General features: G+C 47.0%; 1 protein-coding gene across 2 annotated transcripts in view; it reads right to left on the reverse strand.

Moving 5' to 3' along the window:
- The window catches only part of CCDC198 (coiled-coil domain containing 198), a 102394-nt gene that overhangs the window by 76855 nt on the left and 293 nt on the right, over positions 1-25246 (reverse strand). The gene's annotated exons all lie outside the window — the stretch shown is intronic.

Here is a 25246-nt window from a genome sequence, read left to right on the forward strand (position 1 = left end):
GACTGGAGTGTACTTTCGGGGGTTACAGCACCCTTAACGGTCAAGCCAGCCGGCCCTTTACTTATGACACAGGTGCACGCTTGGCACTACTTTGTTGATGCACGTGCGGCTACTGCGCACACAATTCACAAACACAGAAAAAAATTTTTTTTTTGGTTTGGACTGGAGTGTACTCTCGGGGGTTACAGCACCCTTAACGGTCAAGCCAGCCGGCCCTTTACTTATGACACAGGCGCACGCTTGGCACTACTTTGTTGATGCACGTGCGGCTACTGCGCACACAATTCACAAACACAGAAAATAATTTTTTTTTTGGTTTGGACTGGAGTGTACTTTCGGGGGTTACAGCACCCTTAACGGTCAAGCCAGCCGGCCCTTTACTTATGACACAGGCGCACGTTTGGCACTACTTTGTTGATGCACGTGCGGCTACTGCGCACACAATTCACAAACACAGAAAATAATTTTTTTTTGGTTTGGACTGGAGTGTACTTTCGGGGGTTACAGCACCCTTTAACGGTCAAGCCAGCCGGCCCTTTACTTATGACACAGGCGCACGCTTGGCACTACTTTGTTGATGCACGTGCGGCTACTGCGCACACAATTCACAAACACAGAAAATATATTATTTTTTTAGCACTTGGGGGGAGCACCCCTGATGGACAGAGCACCCCCTGGACAACACTACAGCACCCCTTTAGGACTGGGACACTGCACAGGACTTTGGAGTGGACACAGCCCCTATGGAGAACTGACTGCACAACACAGTCCAGCCAGCCCCTATGGACTTTGAAGTAGTGGACACAGCCCCTATTAACAACAGCAGCACAGCACAACACAGCCAGCCCCTATGGACTTTGAAGTAGTGGACAACAGCAGCACTACACTACACTACACTACACAGCACTAACTCCCACCCTCCCTCTTCACTGTCCACAGCCGAGTGAGAAAATGGCGCCGACGCGGGTACCTTATATAGGATCCAAAACCCGCGAGACTCGGAAGGCGGGATGATGACGTTTTGCCTCGATGTCAGATCCGAGTCAGGCGGGAAAAGTCGAGCCTGACTCGGATCGGACTCGGATCGGGGGGGCTCGGGGGGGTTCGGATTTCAGAAATCCGAACCCGCTCACCCCTAATATATATATATATATATATATATATATACATACACACACATAGATGTGCACACACATATACGGTATCCTGTGGAACCCTATGGACTTCGTAGAAATAGAGATAACAAGGGTAAGTTCTTACCATATCTCATATTATATATATATATATATATATATATATATACACACACACACATATATATATATATATATATATATATATATACACACACAGTCAGGTCCATAAATATTGGGACATTGACAGAATTTTCATATTTTGGCCTCTATTCACCACCACAATGGCTTTGAAATGAAGCAAACAAGATGTGATTTAAATGCAGACTTTCAGATTTAATTTGAGGGTAATTACATCCAAATCAGGTGAACGGTGTAGGAATTACAATGGTTTCTATATGTGCCTCCCACTTTTTAAGGGGCCAAAAGTAATGGGACAAACTAAACAATCCTAAATCTAACTTTCACTTTTTAATACTTTGTTGCAAATCCTTTGCAGGCAATTACAGCCTGAAGTCTGGAATGCATAGACATCACCAGACGCTGGGTTTCATTCCTGGTGATGCTCTGCCAGGCCTCTACATGCTGCATATAGGAGAGGGGTTGGGGTGAGAGAGAGGGAGTAGGAGCAGATATTTTCAGTGTCCTGTCCCTCTGCCACTTTCCCCATCTGTCCCTCTGCACCTTACCGTCCACTTTAATAAAACTGTGAAAAACTGTGTAAAACAATGAAAAACCCGGCTTGTGTCTGAAAGGGGTCGACCCGGGAATTTCCCGAGTCTTTTGTGTAGTGTGAAAGGGGGGGTCTCAACCAAATACCTGGGATTTTGCACAGGAGAAATTCCCGGGTCTGAGCAGGAAATTTCTTGGGTTGTATGTCTGAAAGGGCTATTAGAAAGCTTCTAGATGGCCTGGTGACAAGGATGTCAGTGAACAACCCAGAAAGATCAGAGTGTGAACGTTGCTCGAATGGTATGCAAACATGATGCCCCTTTCCAAAATCAGCATCCAGAGCGAGAGCACCATTGGAACTAGTGCTCACAGCCGTGTGTGTACCGATCAGTGAGTGGTAGCCGTTACTTAATGACGCTCACAGATGATGAATATCACAAACACATATACTTCAGTAAAGCCAAGAGTGAAATAACCAGTAAAGTTGCATAATAGAAAAGTCTACTGGAAACTCAAACAGGCCTAAAAATAAAAGTGATGAAGTCTGACAACTGTGGAGAATATCAAAACAAAGATCTTGCTATCTTTCTATAGAGGAATAACATCCAACATAAACTAATGATTGCCTACACATCTGAGCAACACGGCATGAGTGAGAGGGCAAATAGTACAATTGCATATCTCCCAACATTTTAGTATTGGTAGGAGGGAAAGGCGTGTCCAAAAATAGGGGACGTGGCCTATCGGTAAGGGGCATGGCCTTGCAGGAAATGCATCGCCCTCAAGCCACGCCCCCATTTTCATCATGCCAGGGGCTTGCCCAGCGCTATGGGAGCTGCTGGACAGGTCTCCAGCCTCTTCAAGACCCGGCACTGTGTATATGGATGACGCACGAAGGCGTGCGTCATCCATTCACCGCTGCTCAGCTATGCAGAGCAGCGGTGTTAGTGGGTCCTCCCAAACTTCCTCCCTGCCCATGGGTACACTGCAGACCATGGGTGGGACAGCGGGACAGTGCCTCTAAAACTCTGAAATAGGGACAGTTGGGAGGTATGCAATTATTGAAAGAGCATGGACTATGTTAAGTGATGCAGGTTGGGATAAGAGATTTTGGGCAGGAGTAGTCCTAACTGCGGTGTACCGTAAGAATCGAGCACGTACAGTAACAGTTATATGTAAAACACCGTTGGAGGCGTGGTCCAGTAAAAAGCCAAGTGTCAGTCATCTCCTAGTTTTTTATGTAAAGCATATGCCCATATCCCAATAGAAAGGACTCGCTAGCTGGATCCCACATCCATCTCCTGTATTATGCTTGGATATTGTCAACAGAGCAAAAGATACAGAAGATGTAGTGTTTCATGCAGCTGCTTCAGCCAAGCTGGATATTGCAACACCACAGGGACTTGTGATGCTGGACATGCCAACACTTGTATCAGAAATTGAGATGACAGTTATAAGTGATCACTTACATAATAGGAGCTCTTTGACAAACAACAAAAGTAGGACCACCTAAAAGATAAAGGGGCCTATTCATCATCGGAAGCCGTATCCCCCCCGATGATTCAATATTGATGCAATACTAACCGAGGGGACAGCTACTTTTCAGAGCACACCATCAATGATGAATTGCTCTGGTGTAAACTATCCCCCGCTGTGAGTTGGATACTATAGTAAGTGTCCCTCGCAGCAGGGGATAGTTTACACCAGAGCAATTCATCATTGCTCCTGTGCGGGGACAGCTGCTATGAGAGCAAGCGCTGTCTGAAGATGGAACTTGTTCTCATGAGCAAACCCTGAAACCTTTCAGTTTTCGGAGTTTGCTGAATATCAGCGGGTCCTTTCAGACCCCTGATGATGAATGGCACGGTAACTAATATGTGCAGAAACTAGTGTTTCTGCATGGTTACCGGGCCATTTATCGATGATGAATAGGCCGCATTGTGAGAAATTTGTCTGATGTGAACATCAATTTATACAAGCAAAGTCAAACAGCAGCTGAGAAATGGAAATCAGCCATAGACAAAGAGCTTACAGTTCTAAACAAAATTGACACATGGACTGGCCGAGCAACTGCAAAACAGTCAAAAACAAGTGAGTCTTCTCCAAAAAGCTAAACACCAATGAGAGTATTTCTTGTTACAAACCCTGACTTGTTGCCAAGGGTTACACTGAGAAATCAGGCATTGAATATGAGGAAATATTCTCACCTGTACCTGCTTCAGTTCATTATGTATGGTAATTTCTATATCTGCTATGTATCATTTACTGCTGTACCAACTGGACTTTTATTCAGCCTTCTAAACAGTGAGCTTAGTGGAGAAGATTTACATGGAGCCATGCATTCCCAAAAGGAAAAGTATGTCTACTAAAGAAATCATTGTATGGCTTTTGCTGGTACATCAAACTTGACAGTGCCTGAGACCTGATAGCATGCGTGGAAGTTACCCATTTCTGAGTAAGGTCAGGGCTTGTGCAAGTGTGCGTGAGGCTGCGATGATACTCGATTGTACCGATGGTTTAGCAGTCTTGCTAAATATTATGGATATGTGTTATGGTAAAGTGGGCGTACTTATATAATGCAGCATTGGCATTGCAATTGCAGTGAATTAGCATACTATCGCAGTTGAACTGTGCGCGCAGTTCGCAGTTGCCTTCCATAGTGAATCTGGCCCTTTGTACATTCTAAAACTGAACACTGCTTGCACTACAAGTTGAAAGAGAAAAGCTTCTTCATCGTTCTTATGTACGTAGATGATCTATTGCTTGCAGGTCATGAAAGTCAGATAGCCAAAGTTAAAATGTTGCTACATAACAAGTTCAGACTAAAAGATCTTGGGCATACTAACTACTGGGTCTGAGGATCATACAAAATTTGAATGCTGGAACTGTTACTATTGACCAACAAGGATATATTGAGGCAATGCTCAACAAGTTTGGAAGGGCAGATAGTAAACCTGTCAGCACACCAACTGACAGAAGTTCAAAAATAACAAAAGCTACCTGTCCAACTTCAGAGGCAGAGATAGAGAAAATGACAGGAGTTCCTAATCAAAGTGCCATTGGAACTTTAATGTATGCAAGTATTGGCACAAGTTAAGACCTTACACATGCTTTGAGTCGTGTTCACCAATTTGCAATTAATCCTAGAAGGGAGCCGTGGATTGCTGTTAAACATACTCTGGGATACCTGAAGGGAACATGTTCCTTGAAACTAAACTTTGAAAAAACTGGAAGTTCGGATTTACAAGTGTTACAAGAATTCTGTGATGCTGATTGGGGATCAGATGGGGAAATGAGGCATTCCTAGACTGGATACTGGTTCGCATTAGCGGGTGCAGCCGTCAGCTGAGCTATCAGGAAACTCCCAAAGTGTTGGGGCTGAAGGAGACTTTGTGTGAGTTAAGTCTTTTTAGTTTAGATGATACCATCAGCATTGCGTGTGACAGTAAAGGTGAAATTGGTATATGACAACATTTCTTAAGAGAGCTGGTAGAGAGCACTTTTGTCAGAGTGAATTATGTGTCTAGTGAGAAAAACCTTGCTGATATGGTATTTGGTCAACGGTAACCATGTTGACATTGAAAATGTCGACCCCACCATGTCAACATTCGAATGTGGACATTGTCAAACTGTAGACAGCACCATGTAAACATCCTCAGAATGGCCACATGGTCGACAGTTGACATATGAAATGTCAACATTCTGAGAATTCTGATGTTTAGGGTTAGGCGCCGCCAGGAGGGTTAGGGTTAGGCTGCGGAGGGAGGTCAGGGTGAGGCTGCAGGTGGGGGAGGTTAGGGTTAGACACTATAGGGATGGTTAGGGATTAGGGTTTGGGATAGAGGGGAAGCATTTACAAAAACCTCTGGTCCAGAAATGACAGTCACATGACCACCGGGTCCCAGAAGCCATGCTGGAGCCACTGGGAGAAGCTAAGAGGCCACTAGACCACCAGGGATGGTTTGTTGACAGTTGATCATGTTGACACATCATCCAGGTACACACGATGAATGTCGACATAGTCGCTGCCAACATGCCGCGTGTTGAAATGCTACATGACGACAGTTCGGCCATGCCAACATTCTCATATTGACCTGATCACTGTCGTCAAATCATACCTCACCCGCTGGTATTGTATGCTAAACAATGGTTTGCCGTCACAGTTGCTGAATGCCGAAAATGTGGACTGGAATGCATCTGAAATGTTGATGTGTTACGCTATGTTTGTTTACGCCATCCCGTGTTTTTTGGATATAGATGAAGCTTCCAAACTGAGGAATGTCTTGTAGTTAATGTAACCAGAGACAAGGGGGGGTTGTGTGTTAGAGGAGAGCGCCCTGTGCTGTCTCCCGCTAGGGCCACATAGTACTGTGCATCTTCAGCTACATTCTCCATAGAGGAAGGACGTGCCCCTGAGAATCTCCCAGTAATACGGCCTTACATAGGAGTGTAGAACAAGCAGCAATACTTACCTTTGAGTATTGAGACAGTAGAGCTTGCTTGCTGCATTCAAAAGTGAAGACATCCCAAAACCACAAAATAAATGCCGCAGGCCCTGGCACATTAAACTGCTGTATCCAAGCAAACCAAGGGTGACTCCTATATACCATGGGGGGTGGGGCACCGAGCTGAGTCTTTGCCCTAGCTTCTCCCTTGCATCCTGCCCTCACCTTAGTGTCTGTTTTGACTTAGATTTTTCACCAGCTAGATTTCCCTCACTTTTGTCCATTTGTGTATGACTTGGGCTGTCTGTCCTCACTGAGCCTCTTGTGATTGGTTCATAGGGTAACAAACACTAGAGTTAGGCTCTTCATATTAATAAAGAAACCTTTCAGGGTCCATATTCATTGTCATATTCATTGTCCCCATCATGAAAACTAAAGTTACAGTACTTGCAAAAAGAAATTACTAACGGCAATATATTAAACATTAACAAAATTCCTATAATTATACTGGACCGCTCATGTGCTCTGACTGGAATTCTCTTCATGCCTAAAAGTTAATAATTGTGATTAACCACTGTTAATAATTTAACAAGAATCAGACTATAAGCAACTGAGAAATACACAAGCACTTCAGAAATAGTATCTCACTCAGGGCCTGATTCAGAGCTGCACGCAATGCAGATATTTATGCAGCTGGCCAATGTTGGAAGCTCTGCACATGTGTCCCGTTCATAGGCAAATGCGCGGGGGGGGGGGGTTCTGGTTGCCTGGAAACCCCCCCCAGACAACACCATGACCACAATAGAAATAGTAATATAATAGAATGTTGCTAGTGCTGCATATTCTTCTCAATGTCACAAATTAAATAATTAGCACCACCTGTGGAGCTTTTAACATGTGTCAGCCAGTAATATATACACTTGGGCACCAAATAGGAGATCTGGCAAATATGCACTATTAGGGGTACACTGCTATAGACCCTCAATAGGGTTAATTATTAATACCATATAATTATACACTATCCAGTGCATAGCGAAACCAATATGTACATATATGTCCAGGTCAGTGCTAGGTACTTCTGCTGCTCCCCCAGACTCCCAGACTTGCTCCCATACTCTGGAATGGTGCCCATATTAGAAATAAAATCATTCAGCTCAGGCAGGATGGCCCTACTGCCACATCTAATGGCTTACTGTGATCACTGGTCCTGTATATGCTGGAATTATGACACACAATACACATTATATGACGCATATTAAAGCTGGATAAGTGCTAATTATGGGCTCTTCATGGACTGGCCACACTCACTTTAAAATCAAGCATTTTGAGCCCCCCCTCTAGAAATCCTGCATTTGCCGCTGCCGATGGTTATTGCCGGGAGATGCAGAGCAAATTTGGGCACTGAGAATTTTGGTGGACATTTCCGGGTGGTAGCAGGGGGGCAACTAGCCAGACGCAGATGTGTCGCAGTCAGCAACTGTGTCTAAAGACACATTTGCACTGACAGAGGTGGCCACATTTAGACAAAGAATCTGTGGCTCTGTAAGGCTGCAGCAAAAGACTCGTCCACCTCTGAAGCAGGCCTTCAGTCATTTCTTTTTTTGTGTGTTATGATTTGTAAGAGGTACATGGTACAATAATCTTTCTAGGTGTGTGCCCTACATACAGATTCAACCATTACTTCAGCATGGGATGCTGTTGATATCCCGACCTCAGGGATTGCCGGGGCCGGAATCCGGACACTTGTCAGAATCCTGGCGGCATCCCGACCGCCGGAACCTCAAAGGTAAGTAGCGGGGATGGGGGGAGTGTTAGGGGTTAGAGTTAAGCACTAGGGAGATAGATAGGGTTAGCCCCTAAGGAGGGAGGGTTAGGATTAGTGTGGGGAGTTGGAGGTTACGTTTAGGCACTAGGGGGAAGCTTAGGGTCAGGCACCGGGGAGGAAAGGTTAGGTTAGGTAGAGGGGGAGGGTAAGGATACCTACAGACAGGTGTCAGTATTCTAACCCTGTCGGAATGCCAGCATTGGGATTCTGACCGCCGGGATCCTGTACACATCCCCTTCAGCAGTGATTAGAATAAAGTGCATATTCATGGTTCACCTAGAAAAAGTCATTCAAATAGCGAATTTTAGCTTATAGCGCATGCACAGATATAAATGTATGCATTTTTTTGTATCTATGTCCTATTCTTAGTTGGGAGGAAATTGGTCAGATCTGTCTTTCCGTGAAATTAGTGTTTCAGGGTGGGAACTGTGTGGCAAAAATGTGATCATACAGAGCTGATCTATCTTGTGGAAGTGTCATGTGTTGAAAGTAGAGATGAGCGGTTCGGATTCTGTGGAATCCGAACCGCTCCGAACATAGGGGATCCGAGTCCACCCGAACCCTGTTCAGGTGTTCCCCGCCTGACTCGGATCCCCATTCTGGGCCGAACGGCAGCCGCCTGATGTCGGATTCTCCAACATCTGGGCTTCTCGAGTGTAGGGCAGACCGCTGTGATAGCGGTCTGCTCTACACAGAACAAACACACAGCCGCCAGCGGCAGCTGTGTGTTTGTAATAGCAGCCAATGAGAGTCACACAGACTCTCATTGGCTGCTGCACGGAGGGAGCTGGCTGGAGCTCACTCATGAGCTCCGTCTTCCGGGTCCCTCCTCGTCGCGTGGCAGCAGAGTGGACGGCGGCTGGAGCGAATAAATACAGGTAATTTTTTTTTTAAAGTGTGTATGGGGACCTGCTAATGGAGGGGCCTACTACTGGGGGGGCATACTACAGGGGGCCTGCTACTGGGGGGGCATACTACTGGGGGCCTGCTAATGGGGGGGCATACTACTGGGGGGGCCTGCTACTGGGGGGCATACTACTGGGCATACTACTGGGGGGGCATACTACTGGGGGCCTGCTTATGGGGGCATACTACTGGGGGGGCATACTACTGGGGGCCAGCTAATGGGGGGCATACTACTGGGGGGGCATACTACTGGGGGCCTGCTTATGGGGGCATACTACTAGGGGCCAGCTAATGGGGGGCATACTACTGGGGGCCTGCTTATGGGGGAATACTACTGGGGGCCTGCTAATGGGGGGCATACTACTGGGGGGGCCTACTAATGGGGGGTATACTACTGGGGGGGCCCTACTACTAAGGGGACTGCATAGGGGGCACCACTACTGGGGGCATTGTGTAGGGACACCACTGCTGGGGGCATTGTGTAAGGGACACTATTGCTGTGGGCATTGTATAAGTGGCACTACTACTGTGGGCATTGTATAAGGGGCATTACTACTGTGGGCATTGTGTATAAGGGTCACTACTGTGGGCATTGTGTAAAAGGGGCACTACTGTGGGCATTGTGTAAAAGGGGCACTACTGTGTGTCGTAACATAAATAAGAGACACTACTTTATGGTGTAATGTGAATCAGGGGCACTATGGGCCTGATTCAGAGCCGGACGCTATTTGCGCTCGCTAGTTCAGAAAAAGGGGCCGGATATTTAAATAGAGCGCTCGCTCTTTGCGGTCTGTTGACGCCTCTATGTCTGAACGAGCGAACAAAACATGCGCTCGCTATTTTTTTTAAAACGCCCCCTGGCCGCTCGCATCATACGTCATCTCCGCTATTTATTAGATTAATCGAGTACATCGAAACTGCTCGCAGTGCTTGTGGTAGCATTTTCCTAATGCAATCATGCGAGCAGTTCAGACTAAAAGACAACCAAGTGACGTGGTCGATGACGCTGTTTTGTTAATTATGCAACCCTTAAAATGCCCGTTTTGACCGTTTGGCACACCTGCGTTCGGATCTCCACTCCCCGTTTTCAAGCACCTTCCCCTGTTACCACCCACAAACGCCTCATTCTGTCACTCAAATTAGCAGGCATTCGCTATATTGCGAGCACACAATTTTCGACCGCAATGACTGGTTGGCGCATGCGCATTACAACCCATACACATGCGCAGTTGTGCAATCATCGCTCGGTGCGAACGAGCGGCCGCTTACGAGCAGCTCTGAATCAGGCCCTATGTGTGGTGTAATGTGAATAAGATTGTGCACTGTGGGCCGTAGCCCACTTTGTAAACAAGTACTGTGACTCTGCTGGCCGTAACCCACTGCGTGGGTGCACTACTTTTCATTTCTGCCACTGCTGTGTGGCAATGTGTCATAGATGTGCTTTATACTGTGGTGTCTGTGTCGTTGTGCCGCTGCTTTGTCGCTTAGTAACCAGTCAGCTCACTGCAACCTTTGGCCAATAATGTTGAAAACAATATTATAAGCTGTGAGGTGTTCTAAATTGACTGGAAATTAATGTTATTGAAGTTAATAATACTCTAGGAAGAAAAAAACGACCAATTAGTGTGATTTTAGCTTTTTTTGTAAATTTTTATAAAAAAATCCAAATCCAAAGCCAGTCACTGCAGTTTGGCAAATCCAAATCCAAAGTCGGACGACGAATTAGAACCAAATCCAAATCCAAATCCGGCAAAAATGTTCTGGCGCACATCCCTAGTTGAAAGAGGAGTGCGCTACTGCGCAGGCCCAAGGGCTCTAATTACTAAGCTATGTCAGGAGATAAAGTGAACGGTGATAAGGTACCAGCCAATCAGCTCCTAACTGCCATGTCACAGGCTGTGTTTGAAAAATGGCAGTTAGAAGCTGATTAACTGGCACCTTATCACCGTTCACTTTATCGTCTAACACAGCTTAGTAAATAGACCCCAAACTTCCTGTCTCTGCAGGGAGGCTTCATGTCCTGTACCAAGATGGCCACCATAATTACTACTGAACATGTGCAGGGGCGATGTTATTCTTTACTTTGTAGAGTGACATGGTGGGAGACAGTAGTCTCCTACTTAGGAGACCTGGTTAATACCCACATATTAACAAACATTGATCAAACATCCTAAATGAATACCTGCAAGCAGCAAATACTCACCGGCTGGTGACATGTATAGAACCCTGCTTCATGCAAGCTCTGCTCCAGCACCAATGTGCATGTAACAGTGAGTACAGCTTTACCTGTTATCTATCAATAAACCAATACCACTGGTTAAGTAAATGGGCTGTTCATAGTTTGAGTTATCTGCAGTTGTATGCCTATATAACTCTGCAATATCAACACCTGCACACACATCAGTTCCAACAACATGGGCATCTTGCTTGAGTTCTGTGCTAGTCGTGTATGGGGAAGGGAAGTCTGTTTCAGACAGATCTCTTGCACCTTGCATGAGGCTAGTGCAAGTGCTGTAACTATTGATGAAGATGGCTTAATTTTGGAGTTTAATTAATGAAGCTCCCCATAGTAGTGTATGGGGACTGCAAGTGCAAACAACATCTGGGCTGCAATGTAAGCAACAGATCATATCAGTGATATTACCTATGTATAAATGGCCCCGTACTTTAGTCCCACAAAAGTTGGGGGGAAATGTTTTATTCTCTTACTTTAAGTAATGATGAATGGGCCCCATGCTGGCAACATTTGAGATGCTAAAAACTGCATGTCTTCTATTGTCTTTACCATGTGCCATTTAAAGGCTGACAGTCTCCATCGGAGAGTCCTTTAATAGACTCACAGGAAGTCTGGTGTGCACTGGCAAAACACTTCCTCCATTCTTCCATATATATCTGATATATTTTTTGCATGAAAAGTTCCTGTGAACTTTATATAAACCTATTGATATCACTCTGGTACTATATTTGTATTTTAAATGTGTATTCTTTCACTCTGTAAATCAGTTCAAAGGTGTCCGAAAATGAAATAAAAAAATGTAATTAATTTGCCCTATGGGCTATGCTACATTTGTCGTTGCACTGTGTGAAACAGATTAATCTGGTTATAGTGATGGCTTTTCTGTAACTGTTCCCAATGAGCTATGCAACACAAGTGACTGGTAATTGCTGTGCACTGGAGAAACTGTTTCAATTACTCAGTTTTTCAATTTAAAGTCATGTTTTCAGCTACATGAAATAATTCTCGTCCATTGATTTCAGTGGGACAGATGATTTATCGCTGATCTCAAGAGATATTAGGCAGCTCTGGGCAGGAAATGCTCATATACAATATAGAATGCAGGAAGTTATGCTGTCTCAACATGGCCTCTGTGGCTGCGGCTGTGCATCTAAGAACGTAGCCGCTGTCTGTGATACGCCCATGACACTCCAATCTCACGCCCATGAGACAGACATTTTTTGCCATCATTTTAGGCAACCTCCCAGTCACCCATCACTTTTATTATTATTCTTACAAGTTATTTATATAGCGCACACATATTCCGCAGCGCTTTACAGAGAATATCTTACCATTCACATCAGTCCCTGCCCCAGTGGAGCTTACACTCTATGGCCCTGATTCAGACCCACTCGCGAGCGGCTGTCCGCTCGCAAGTGGGTCGATGTTCTGCACTGAGCATGCGCACGACGGAGGGAGCTCCGTCGTGCGCATGCGCCAGACGCGACGAGCGAAGGAAAGTCCTTCGCTCGTTGTGTCTGATCAAAGGGGGCGTGCTGTCGATGTTGATTGACAGCACGCCCCCTTTGGTGGGCGTGCCGGGGGCGTGCCTCCCTGACGGGGGCGTTCCCACGGGAACGCCTCCCGTCAGAAGCCGGCCCACTGACATCACTAGTGATGTCAGTGGGAGTGATTTTGGCCCCGGCTCGCAGTTTCGATGGTCGCGACCATCGCGGCCATCAAACTGCACGCTCGTATAGGCTGTGGGTGGTGACCCACAGCTATACGAGCGTCCAGGAGGACGCTCCATTTTTATGGAGGGCGGCCCTCATTCAGAGCGTGCTCTCTGCTCAGAGCGTACGGCTCTGAATGAGGGCCTATGTTCCCTATCATATGCTCACATACACACACACACACACTAGGGTTAATTTGTGTTGGGAGCCAATTAACCTACCTGTATATTTTTGGAGTGTGGGAGGAAACCGGAGTACCCAGAGGAAACCCACGCAAGCACAGGGAGAATATACAAACTCCACACAGGTAGGGCCGTGGTGGGAATCGAACCCATGACCTCAGTGCTGTGAGGCAGTAATGCTAACCATTACACCATCTGTGCTGCCCTCCCCATTTCTGTTACCATCTGTCCCAATCGCAACAGCATCTTTGTGCGTGCACCCTTGCGCCGTAGGGGTTTTCAGGACTTATAGTGCATGTGTAGTTGCAAATAATCGCTCACTTACATGAACATCGGTATCGACTGCGGATTGCATGCACCTCTGACCCGGGCCATCTCAGGTTTATGTATCAAGCAGTGAAAAGCGCGGACAAATGGACCAGTGGAGAAGTTGCCCATCGCAACCAATCAACTTCTACCTATTATTTTATAGACTGTACTTGATAAATGCTACTTCAAAGCTGATTGGGCAACTTCTCCAATGGTCCACTTCTCCTCGCTTTTCACTGCTTGATACATAAACCTACTGTTTTACTTAAAGAAGATAGGACATTGGATTAAACTGTACAACTGCACATCACTTGTGTAGACTGGACTCTGAGCTAGTAGTGACAAACTGGCACTTTATGCACCCACATATAAAGCTTGTGTCCATGCAATCTGTTATCCGGTATAACACAAGTGTTAGAGTTCTTGACATATATGAATTCCGCAGGCAGTGATCACAAAGTTACTCAATGCTAGACAATAGTGTTTCAGGAACCCAGTATTGACACTGCCTGCTATGTACAGGCATCTACACTCATACCTTGATCAGTGGCAAACGCAGGATTTCTAGAGGGGGGGTTCCAAATGCTTGATTTTAGAGTGAGTGTGGCCAGTCCATGAAGATGGCTTAATTAGAACTTATCCAACTTTAATATGCGTCATACAAAGTGTATTGTGTGTCATAATTCCAGCATATACAGGACCAGCGATCACAGTATGCCATTATATGCATCATACAAAGTGTATTGTGTGCCATAATTCCAGCATATACAGGACCAGCGATCACAGTAAGCCATTAGATGTGGCAGTAGGGCCATCCTGCCTGAATGTTTTTATTTCAGATGTGGGCACCATTACAGAGCATTGGAGCAAGTCCGGGAGTCTGGGGTAGCAGCAGAAGAAACTAGCACTCCCCTGGACATATATGCAGGGCTGCCAAGAGAAATCCTGGGCCCCGGTACAGTAACTTCCCAGGGCCCCAGGGGGGTGTGGTCATATAATATATATATATATATATATATATATATAGATATATAGCAAAATAGGCGGCTGAGTGCTGCCTATTTTGCTATTTATATTCGTGTGTCCATCCCAACATTGGGCTGGTAATTCAGAAGGGCACCGGCGCACGTTTTCAAGGAGCATATGAGTGCTGGCTATTTCTTTTCTTATATATATATATCTCAATACAGTAGGATGGCGGCACTCCATATTAGAAATAGACTCGTTGCAGCATTACAGTATATGTTTCAGGCCTTTATTGTGCCTTTATGAGAAACAGCATTACTAATCTGTGCCGCCATCCCACTGTATTTATCTATTTCAGCAGCATGCACTGGACCTTGCATATATATATATATATATTTATATATGTGTGTGTGTGTGTGTGTGTGTGTGTGTGTGTGTGTGTGTGTGTGTGTAATATATATTATACACATTTTACACACATTTAGATAAATACTTGTTATATAAAAGTGATATATTCTAGATATGTATATGTGATATATCATTTATACTTATATAAATATACTCGTATGTCTCATATTTATATAAGTATATATGTAATGTGTGTAAAATATATATATTTAATTTATATATATATATATATATATATATATATATATTTCTACTTCAGGGTCCATAGGGTATCCACAGGATACCTTGGGGTATAGGTGTGACGTCAGTCGCCGGGCACCATAGAGTTAAGCTTTTCAGCCTCCCAGGATGCACTAGGGTCCCCCTCCTATACCCCGCCCCCGAGCCAAGGCACCTCAGTTTAGTTTGGTGCCCGGCCGGAGTCGGGTGCACCTGTCGGAGTGGGGGCTAGAAGAGCCCCTGAAGCTTTCTTCTATGCAGCTGTGGCTGCACATCTGGATGTACAGCATGGACAGTCAGTCCTGACGTCCATGCTGTCTTCCCTACACCCCCGCCGGTACCAGAACGCCGGTACTGATTCGGGGATGCTGGTGAGCATCTGGGGTCACAGCTAGCGGTGACCCCAGATGTTCCGGACCATGGCCAGATTCAAGGGGGACTAAGGTAAGCAGCGGGGTCCCGCGGTGGGTCCCCGCTGGTCACATGGTCCTAAGTCCCCAAGCAGGGGGCTCCCTGGGGACTGGCTGCAGCGTGGAGCCAGGCGACCAACCTGCGCTTCCACTACCCCCTGGGACAGCGGACCGCAGCAGAGCGGTAGTGCTGCGGCGTCCCAGGGGTTAAATGCATGCCAGGGGAGCGCGCCTTCCCTGTCTCACAGCCGGCGCCTCCCCCGCTGCACACAGCCCTCTCTGCACGCTGCCGACTGGCCCTATGGCAGCGCTCCTCCCCCAGGCCAGCCTCCTCTCTGCTCCTCGGCGGCCATCTTCTTCTAAACGCATGGTGAACGCTGCTGGAAGCCTGGAAGGAAGTATCGTGGTCTGGGTCCCCCTGCATACCTCTCCTCCGCTGTGGTCAGGTCTGTGTATGCAGCGCTGTGTCCTACCAGGCCCTGTGTCTGCGTAGTTGAGTGATCAGCGCTGTTAGTGCAGGAATTGATTTTCTTTGCATTGTATGTGACTGTGCTAGCGCTGCTGCCTGTAACTTTTCTTCTAAACTGTCAGCTTTATTCTGTCCCTGTTCTTTCTGCTAAGCCCTTGCGGTGCGGTGCTGCAGGGTGGTCTCTCGCCTATTTACTATATAATTGGTGAGAGGGGTCACATACCTGGTGCCATCATGTCTGAAAGTGATTTTCCTCTCCGGCTACAGTGTACTACGTGTAAAGTACCGTTAGCGGAGGGGGAGGGTAGCGCGGAGGGCCTTTGCCGGCAGTGTTTGTCCATGGCGCGGCCGCTTACGGTTACAGCACCGGTACAGGAGCCGCCCTGGGCTTGTTTCGCTCAGGCGCTTACAGCCTTAGTGGGCCAGTTAGCTCCGCAGCCCGCGTTTACACCGATGGGTTTGTCCCAGCAGTCAGTGGTGTCGTCACCCATGCAGGGTTTCCCACGACAATTGGTGGTACCCCACTGTCTCCCTATTTCCCCGCTCCCAGTTTCTCAGGAGCCAGCGTGGGTTAACTCCCTGACGAGTTCTGTACAGCACTTGTCGGATGTGTTGCAAGGGGAGTCTGTGATGCGGCCGCATAAACGGCCGGTGGCGTCTCTGTCGGCTCCTTATGAGGATGACGAGGGGACGTCTGATGATGGGGAGATTCTGGATCCTTACGATCAGGAACCTCTCCACACTAAGGACGCTGATGCTAAGTCCAAAGTATATATTCCTGGACTTATTCGGGCGGTCCGCACAGCCTTGGTGATTGAGGACGAAGTTCCCCCAGCGGCTAAATCTAAGTATGCCTTTTTCAAAGATGTGAAGGGCGATGCCACAGTCTTTCCTCTTTCGGGTCAGTTAGTGGACCATTTAGAGGAGGCGTGGAAACAGCCTGGCAAAAGATACCAGCCGCAGAGACGCCTGGCGGTGGCTTATCCGTTCGCGGATAATTATTTAGCAAAGTGGGAATCCCCTCCACAGGTGGATTCTCACGTGACCCGTCTTGTCCGTAGTGCCACATTGCCGATGCCATCCATGTCCTCCCTTAAGGATGCTACGGACCGCAAGGTGGAGATCTGCCTGAAGTCCGCTTATTCCCTTGCGGGGGGGGCAGCACGGCCGGCTATGGCCATTTGCTGGGTTGCCAGAGCGATGGAGCGCTGGGCGGATTCATTGGAGGCTTCTTTTGATTCCGACTGTCCGGCCGAACAGGCAGAGTTGATTGGTAATCTCCGTGATTCAGCCACTTATATCAACGAGGCGGCCCTAGACATTAGTACTCTGGTGTCTAGAATTTCTTCAGCAGCGGTGGCTGCTCGTAGCACCTTGTGGCTTCGATCCTGGAAGGCGGACGCAGATTCCAAAAAGGGTCTGGAGGCGTTGCCGTTTACCGGAGAAGTTCTCTTCGGTCCGGATCTGGATAAGATTGTGGCCATGCTGGCGGCAGCCAAATCGGCTTGACTCCCGTTGGCCGCTGCTCCTTCTGGTTCTGGACCATCGTCCTTTCGGTCATCTAGGGCCCAGGGCAGGCCCAAACCACAGTCGTTTCCTCGACAGGCTGGCCCTAAGAAATTGGCCAAGCCCCGGAAGCAGGCATGGAGTACCAGACGTCCGGCGCCCAAGCCAGATGACAAGCCTGCGGCCTGACGGTCCGGGCCTCCCTTTGGGGGATCCCAGGGTGGGAGGCCGCCTGCTGCAGTTCGCCCAGTGTTGGTCGGCCACTACGACAGACACTTGGGTTCTCGAGGTGGTCTCCAATGGGTACACCCTCTCCTTCCGGCACAGACCCCCGGCGCGGTTCTTCACCACGGGTATACCATCAGACCGGAACAAGGCTACGGAGCTGCGGAAGGTATTGCACACTATGCTCCAGGCTGGAGTTATAGTGCCTGTTCCATTCTCCCAGAGGGGCCAGGGTTTCTATTCAAATCTTTTTTTGGTACAGAAACCCAATGGGTCGTATCGTCCGATTCTCAACCTCAAAGCACTCAACAAGTCTTTGCGGGTTCCGAAGTTTCGGATGGAGACCCTACGGTCCATCATTCTGGCGCTGGAACCTGGGGACTACATGGTGTCATTGGACATACAGGACGCTTACCTGCATGTTCCAATTCTTTTGCGCCATCAACAGTTCCTCAGGTTTGCAATCCGCATCGACCACTTCCAGTTTCGGGCGTTACCTTTTGGCCTGGCGACAGCACCACGTGTTTTCACCAAGGTGATGGCGGTCATGGCGGCTTCTCTGCGGCTGCAGGGAGTCCGCATGTTGCCGTACTTGGACGACCTGTTATTCGTGGCAGGATCTCCAGAGCTCCTGTTACGCCACTTGGACCTGACCATTGCACTGCTGCAACGGCACGGCTGGCTAATCAACTGGCAGAAGTCCACTCTAATCCCGTCTCGGAGGATTCTGCATCTGGGAGCCTTATTGGACTCGGGACAGCAAAGGATCTTCGTGACGGAGGACAAGATCTCTGCTTTACAGTCAAGGGTGCGCAGTTGTCTGCACAGCCGCCGGGTGTCCCTACACTCGGCGATGAGGTTACTGGGCTCCATGGTGTCGGTGTTCGACATGGTGGAATTCGCCCAGTTTCACTCCAGACCTCTGCAGCACCTGATCCTGTCCAAGTGGAACGGGCTGCCTCAGTCTCTGAAGTCCCAGACGATTGTGATCACCCCGGAGGTTCGCCTGTCCCTTGCTTGGTGGTTACAGACGACCCACCTCAACAAGGGACATCCGTTCTGGGTTCCAAATTGGGTCCTGTTGACAACGGATGCCAGTCTTCGGGGCTGGGGAGCAGTTTCGGGTCCACACTTTTTCCAGGGCAGGTGGACGCCGACAGAAGCGGAGCTTCCAATAAATATCTTGGAACTCCGTGCGGTCTTCAATGCTCTCCAGCAGGCACATCGGTTTCTCCAGGGTCACCCGGTGCAGGTCCAGTCGGACAACGCTACCACCGTGGCCTACATAAACAGGCAAGGGGGAACTCGCAGTCGGGCGGCTCTCGTAGAGGTCTCTCAGATCCTGGTTTGGGCGGAGCGCAATCTTCCAGCCATATCAGCGGTCTTCATCCCGGGAGTGCTAAATTGGGAGGCGGACTTTCTAAGTCGCCAGGACGTTCATCCGGGGGAATGGTCCCTGCACCCGGAAGTTTTTCAACTGCTGGTGGACAGGTGGGGTCTTCCAGAGATCGACCTCATAGCGTCCCGGCACAACAACAAGTTGCCGGTGTACGGGTCTCGCACAAGAGTTGAAGGGGCGTCTCTGGTGGATGCTCTGTCCGTCTGGTGGATGTTCCGGTTCGCATACCTGTTCCCTCCGGTCTCCCTTCTTCCACGGGTAATCCGGAAATTCAAACAGGAAGGAGGGACGCTCCTGTTGATAGTTCCCGCGTGGCCCAGACGGCACTGGTTTTCAGACCTTCAGGGTCTGTCCGTGGACAGTCCTCTGCGGTTGCCGCTATGACCGGACCTTCTGTCTCAGGGTCCTTGTCTTCACCCGGACCTGACTCGGCTGTCTTTGACGGCGTGGCTGTTGAGACGGCCATGCTGAGGTCCCGGGGGTTTTCCAGCTCTGTGGTGCGTACCATGTTGCAAGCTCGGAAACCGTCTTCTGCGAGGATATACCATCGCGTGTGGCATACGTTCTTCCAGTGGTGTCGACCGAGAGGTTATGCACTGCGGGAGTTTCGTCTGTCTCGGATTCTCGCCTTCCTGCAAGCGGGACTAGATCATGGGCTTCGCCTTACTTCTTTGAAGGTACAGGTTTCGGCCCTATCTGTCTGGTTTCACCGTAGGATTGCTACAATCCCGGATGTGCGCACCTTTATGCAAGGTGTTCTCCGCATTCAGCCGCCCTTTGTTCCACCTGTGGCGCCTTGGGATTTGGCTGTGGTCCTGAGGGCTCTCCAAGGACCGCCGTTTGAACCACTGAGCTCAGTGGATCTTAAATGGCTAACAGCTAAGACTGTTTTCCTTCTGGCTATTGCTTCGGCCAGACGTGTTTCTGATTTAGGGGCTCTTTCTTGTAGACCCCCTTTCTTGGTTTTTCATGGGAACAGGGCAGTGCTCCGCACTCGGCCCGAGTTTCTTCCCAAAGTTGTTTCCCAGTTTCATGTTAACGAGGAAATCGTTGTTCCGGCCTTTAACTCACCGGGTCTTTCCGTGGGTGAGGCCTCTTTGGATGTTGTGCGGGCCTTAAGGACTTATGTTGACCGCACTTCTTCGTTTAGGAAGTCGGGCGCCTTGTTTGTCCTCTATGGCTTCCGTAAAAAGGGTTGGCCTGCTTCAAAGCAAACTTTGGCAGCCTGGATCCGTATGGCTATTTCTGAAGCTTATATTCATGAAGGCCTACCGGTTCCTCCTTCTCTGAAGGCTCATTCCACTAGGTCGGTGGGTCCTTCGTGGGCAGCTCGACGTGGTGCCTCTGCAGTCCAGATCTGCAAGGCTGCTACGTGGTCCTCTGTCCATACCTTCGTGAGGTATTACAGGTTTGACACCTTCGCCTCTCAGGATGCTTCCTTCGGGCGGCGGATTCTCCTATCTGCACAGGAGCAGAAAAGGATACTGCTTTGGGACATCCCCAAGGCATCCTGTGGATACCCTATGGACCCTGAAGTAGAAAATATGAGATATGGTAAGAACTTACCCTTGTTATCTCTATTTCCACGAAGTCCATAGGGTTCCACAGGACTCCCGCCCTGTCGCACCTGTGCTGCAGATGGGCTTTGCTCTGGTCACCGGTTTTCCGTCTCCCTCTGGTGAGAATGTGATTCTTGTATGTGTCCAGATCTTTTTTCTCTCTCTTCCTTCTCCTCCTCCGGCCTATGGCTTGATAACTAACTGAGGTGCCTTGGCTCGGGGGCGGGGTATAGGAGGGGGACCCTAGTGCATCCTGGGAGGCTGAAAAGCTTAACTCTATGGTGCCTGGCGACTGACGTCACACCTATACCCCAAGGTATCCTGTGGAACCCTATGGACTTCGTAGAAATAGAGATAACAAGGGTAAGTTCTTACCATATCTCATATTATATATATATATACACACACACACACACACACACACACACACACACACATATATATATATATATACACACATATACAGTCAGGTCCATAAATATTGGGACATTGACAGAATTTTCATATTTTGGCCTCTATTCACCACCACAATGGCTTTGAAATGAAACAAACAAGATGTGCATTAACTGCAGACTTTCAGATTTAATTTGAGGGTAATTACATCCAAATCAGGTGAACGGTGTAGGAATTACAACGGTTTCTATATGTGCCTCCCACTTTTTAAGGGGCCAAAAGTAATGGGACAAACTAAACAATCCTAAATCTAACTTTCACTTTTTAATACTTTGTTGCAAATCCTTTGCAGGCAATTACAGCCTGAAGTCTGGAACGCATAGACATCACCAGACGCTGGGTTTCATCCCTGGTGATGCTCTGGCAGGCCTCTACTGCAAATGTCTTCAGTTCCTGCTTGTTCTTGGGGCATTTTCCCTTCAGTTTTGTCTTCATCAAGTGAAATGCATGCTCAATTGGATTCAGGTCAGGGGATTGACTTGGTCATTGCATAACATTCCACTTTTTAGCCTTAAAAAACTCTTTGGTTGCTTTTGCAGTATGCTTCGGGTCATTGTCCATCTGCACTGTGAAGAGCTGTCCAATGAGTTCTGAAGCATTTGACTGAATATGAGCATATAATATTGCCCGAAACACTTTAGAATTCATTCTGCTGCTTTTGTCAGCAGTCACATCATCAATAAATACAAGGGAACCAGTTCCATTGGCAGCCATACATGCCCACGCCATGACACTACCACCACCATGATTCACTGATGAGGTGGTATGTTTTGGATCATGAGCAGTTCCTTTCCTTCTCTTCTCTTCCCATCACTCTGGTACAAGTTGATCTTTGTCTCATCTGTCCATAGGATGTTGTTCCAGAACTGTAATGGCTTTTTTAGATGTTGTTTGGCAAACTCTAATCTAGTCTTCCTGTTTTTGTGGCTCACCAATGGTTTGCATCTTGTGGTGAACCCTCTATATTCACTCTTCTCTTGATTGTTGACTTTGACACATATACATCTACCTCCTGGAGACTGTTCTTGATTTGGCCAACTGTTGTGAAGGGGTTTTTCTTCACCAGGGAAATAATTCTTTTGTCATCCACCACAGTTGTTTTCCGTGGTCTTCCTGGTCTTTTGGTGTTGCTGAGCTCTCCGGTGCGTTCTTTCTTTTTAAGAATGTTCCAAACAGTTGATTTGGCCACACCTAATATTTTTGCTATCTCTCTGATGGGTTTGTTTTGATTTTTCAGCCTAATCATGGCTTGCTTCACTGATAGTGACAGCTCTTTGGATCTCATACTGAGAGTTGACAGCAACTGATTCCAAATGCAAATGTCACACCTAGAATCAACTCCAGACCTTTTACCTGCTTAATTGATAATGAAATAACGAGGGAATAGCCCACACCTGTCCATGAAATAGCTTTTGAGTTGATAGTCCCATTACTTTTGGCCCCTTAAAAAGTGAGAGGCACATATTGAAACTGTTGTAATTCCTACACCGTTCACCCGATTTGGATGTAATTACCCTCAAATTAAATCTGAAAGTCTTCAGTTAAAGCACAACTTGTTTGTTTCATTTCAAAACCATTGTGGTGGTGAATAGAGGCCAAAATCTGAAAATTCTGTCAATGTCCCAATATTTATGGACCTGACTGTGTATATATGTATATATATATATATATATATATATATATATACACACACTGTATACATATATTAAATATATACATATATATTCAATATGCAATTGATGGACAGTCACAGACTGTGGCTTTGAGACTCACACACAGGCTCACAGCACAGCAGAGACAGTCAGTGGCGGCGGCGCCCTCAGGCTCTTCCCTTCAGTGCAGCCAGTCTCACACCAGTCACCCTCTCCCTTGTCAGTTCAGTGCTGCCTCCCTGCGCCACACAAACATGGATGCTCACACCACGCCCCATGCTCACCTCTTCTATCTGTGTAATCCCCTCAGGCCCCGCCCGCTGCTGCCGCACAGAGCCGCGCTGTCTTCTGGTGATGAGAGCCTCGCGAGATGATGACATCATCATCTCGCGAGTGCTCCGCAGCGGCGCTGCTGGAGCGTGTAAGCAGTGACACACTGTCTGTGTACAATTGACACAGACAGTGTGCGATCATGGCCGTGACAACCATCGCTGTCAGCGGGCGCCGGACAGGACCCCAGCCGCCGCTCGGCGCCCTCTGACAGTGATGGTTGGTTTGAGAAGGGACTATTAAAAAAAAAAAGTTGAAAAAAATGGCAGTGTGCTTCCAGCGGCCCGTGCCCCCTGCCATGCCCCGGGTAGTCTGTACCCGCTCCCCCCCCCTCTCGGCGCCCCTGCATATATGTACATACTGGTCCCCTTATGCACTGGATAGTGTATTATTATATGGTATTAATAATTAACCCTATTGATGGTCTATAGCAGCGCACCCCTAACAGTGCATGTTTCCCAGATCTCCTAGTTGGTGCACAGGTGTATTTATTACTGGCTGACACATGTTAAAAGAGCCACAGGTTGTGCTAATTATTTAATTTGTGATACTGAGAAGAACATGGAGCACTAGTAAAATTCTATATTACTATTTATATTGTGGTCATGGTGTGGGCTGGGGGAGGGGGGTTTTCAGGCAACTGGAACACCCCCCTTGCATTTGCCTATGTTGATTGATATGCGTTTCCTGCATTCATCAAAATGATGCTAGTCTTAAGGTGCGTACACACACAACGATATAAGTAATGAGCGATTTTCGTTCAGTTTTCCCTTGAAAAAGTGAACGAAAATCATTTTACAAAGTAGTTTGTTTTACTTTACTTAATAAACGATTTTCTGTGTGTTGAAGGTAAAATTTTGCAACTTCTATTGAAAATCGTTCAGTTGGCCAGTCTGACTGATCTACAAACTACAATCGTCAAACGTGAACGCGCATGAACGATAATCGTTCATCGTTTATCGTTTACACTGAACGATTTTTTGAACGATTGAATGATAACGATGTTGTTATTGTTAAATCGTTCAAAAAAATCGTGTGTGCACGCACCTTTAGGGGTATATTTACTAAAGTGAGCATTTTTAAAAGTGGAGATGTTGCCCATAGCAACCAATCAGATTCTATGTATTATCTTCTAGATGGTGCTAGTTAAATGTTTTTATCTCAGATGTGGGCACCATTACAGAGCATTGGAGCAAGTCTGGGAGTCTGGAGGAGCAGCAGAAGAAACTAGCACTCTCCTGGACATATATGTACATACTGGTCCCCTTATACACTGGATAGTGTATTATTATATGGTATTAAAAATTAACCCTATTGATGGTCCATAGCAGCCCACCCCTAACAGTGCATGTTTCCCAGATCTCCTAGTTGGTGCACAGGTGTATTTATTACTGGCTGATACATGTTAAAAGATCCACAGGTTATGCTAATTATTTAATTTGTGATACAGAGAAGAACATGGAGCACTAGTAAAATTCTATATTACTATTTATATTGTGGTCATGGTGTGGACTGGGGGAGGGGGGGCTTCTAGGTAACTGGAACCACCCCTGCATTTGCCTATGTTGATTGATATGCGTTTCCTGCGTTCATCAAAATGACGCTAGTCTTAGGAGTATATTTACTAAAGTGAGAGTTTTTAGAAGTGTAGATGTTGTCCATAGCAACCAATCAGATTCTATCTATTATCTTATAGAAGGTGCTAGTTAAATGTTACGTAGAATCTGATTGGTTGCTATGGGCAACATCTCCACTTCTAAAAACTCTCACTTTAGGTAAATTTACCCCTTAAGCTGCATACACACACAACGATTGAGTTAATGAACGAATTTAGTAAACGATTTTCTACCTTGAAAAAATGAACTAAAATCGTTTACTAAAGTTGTTCATTTACTATGTTCATTTAAATGTAATGAACGATTTTTATGAACTACAAATGATTTTTGCATATTAACTTAATGAAAATCGTTGAGTTGACAAGTCTGACTGAACTACAAACTACAAACGTAAACGCGCATGAACAATAATCGTTCATTGTTTGACTCAGAAAGTGAACGATTTTTTCAAAGGATTATCGTTAAACGATATAGTTTAACGATAATCGATCAAAAAATCGTTGTGTGTGTATGCACCTTTAGTGTTACTGAGCTACAACATTTCAGCTGGTCACTTAACTGTTAGAGGATAATAAGAATTCAACAGTTGCAGAGACAAACATTGCAGTGACCTA

This window comes from Taudactylus pleione, unplaced genomic scaffold (assembly GCF_031769625.1).
Source record: "Taudactylus pleione unplaced genomic scaffold, aTauple2 ptg001075l, whole genome shotgun sequence".
NCBI classification, from domain to species: domain Eukaryota; kingdom Metazoa; phylum Chordata; class Amphibia; order Anura; family Myobatrachidae; genus Taudactylus; species Taudactylus pleione.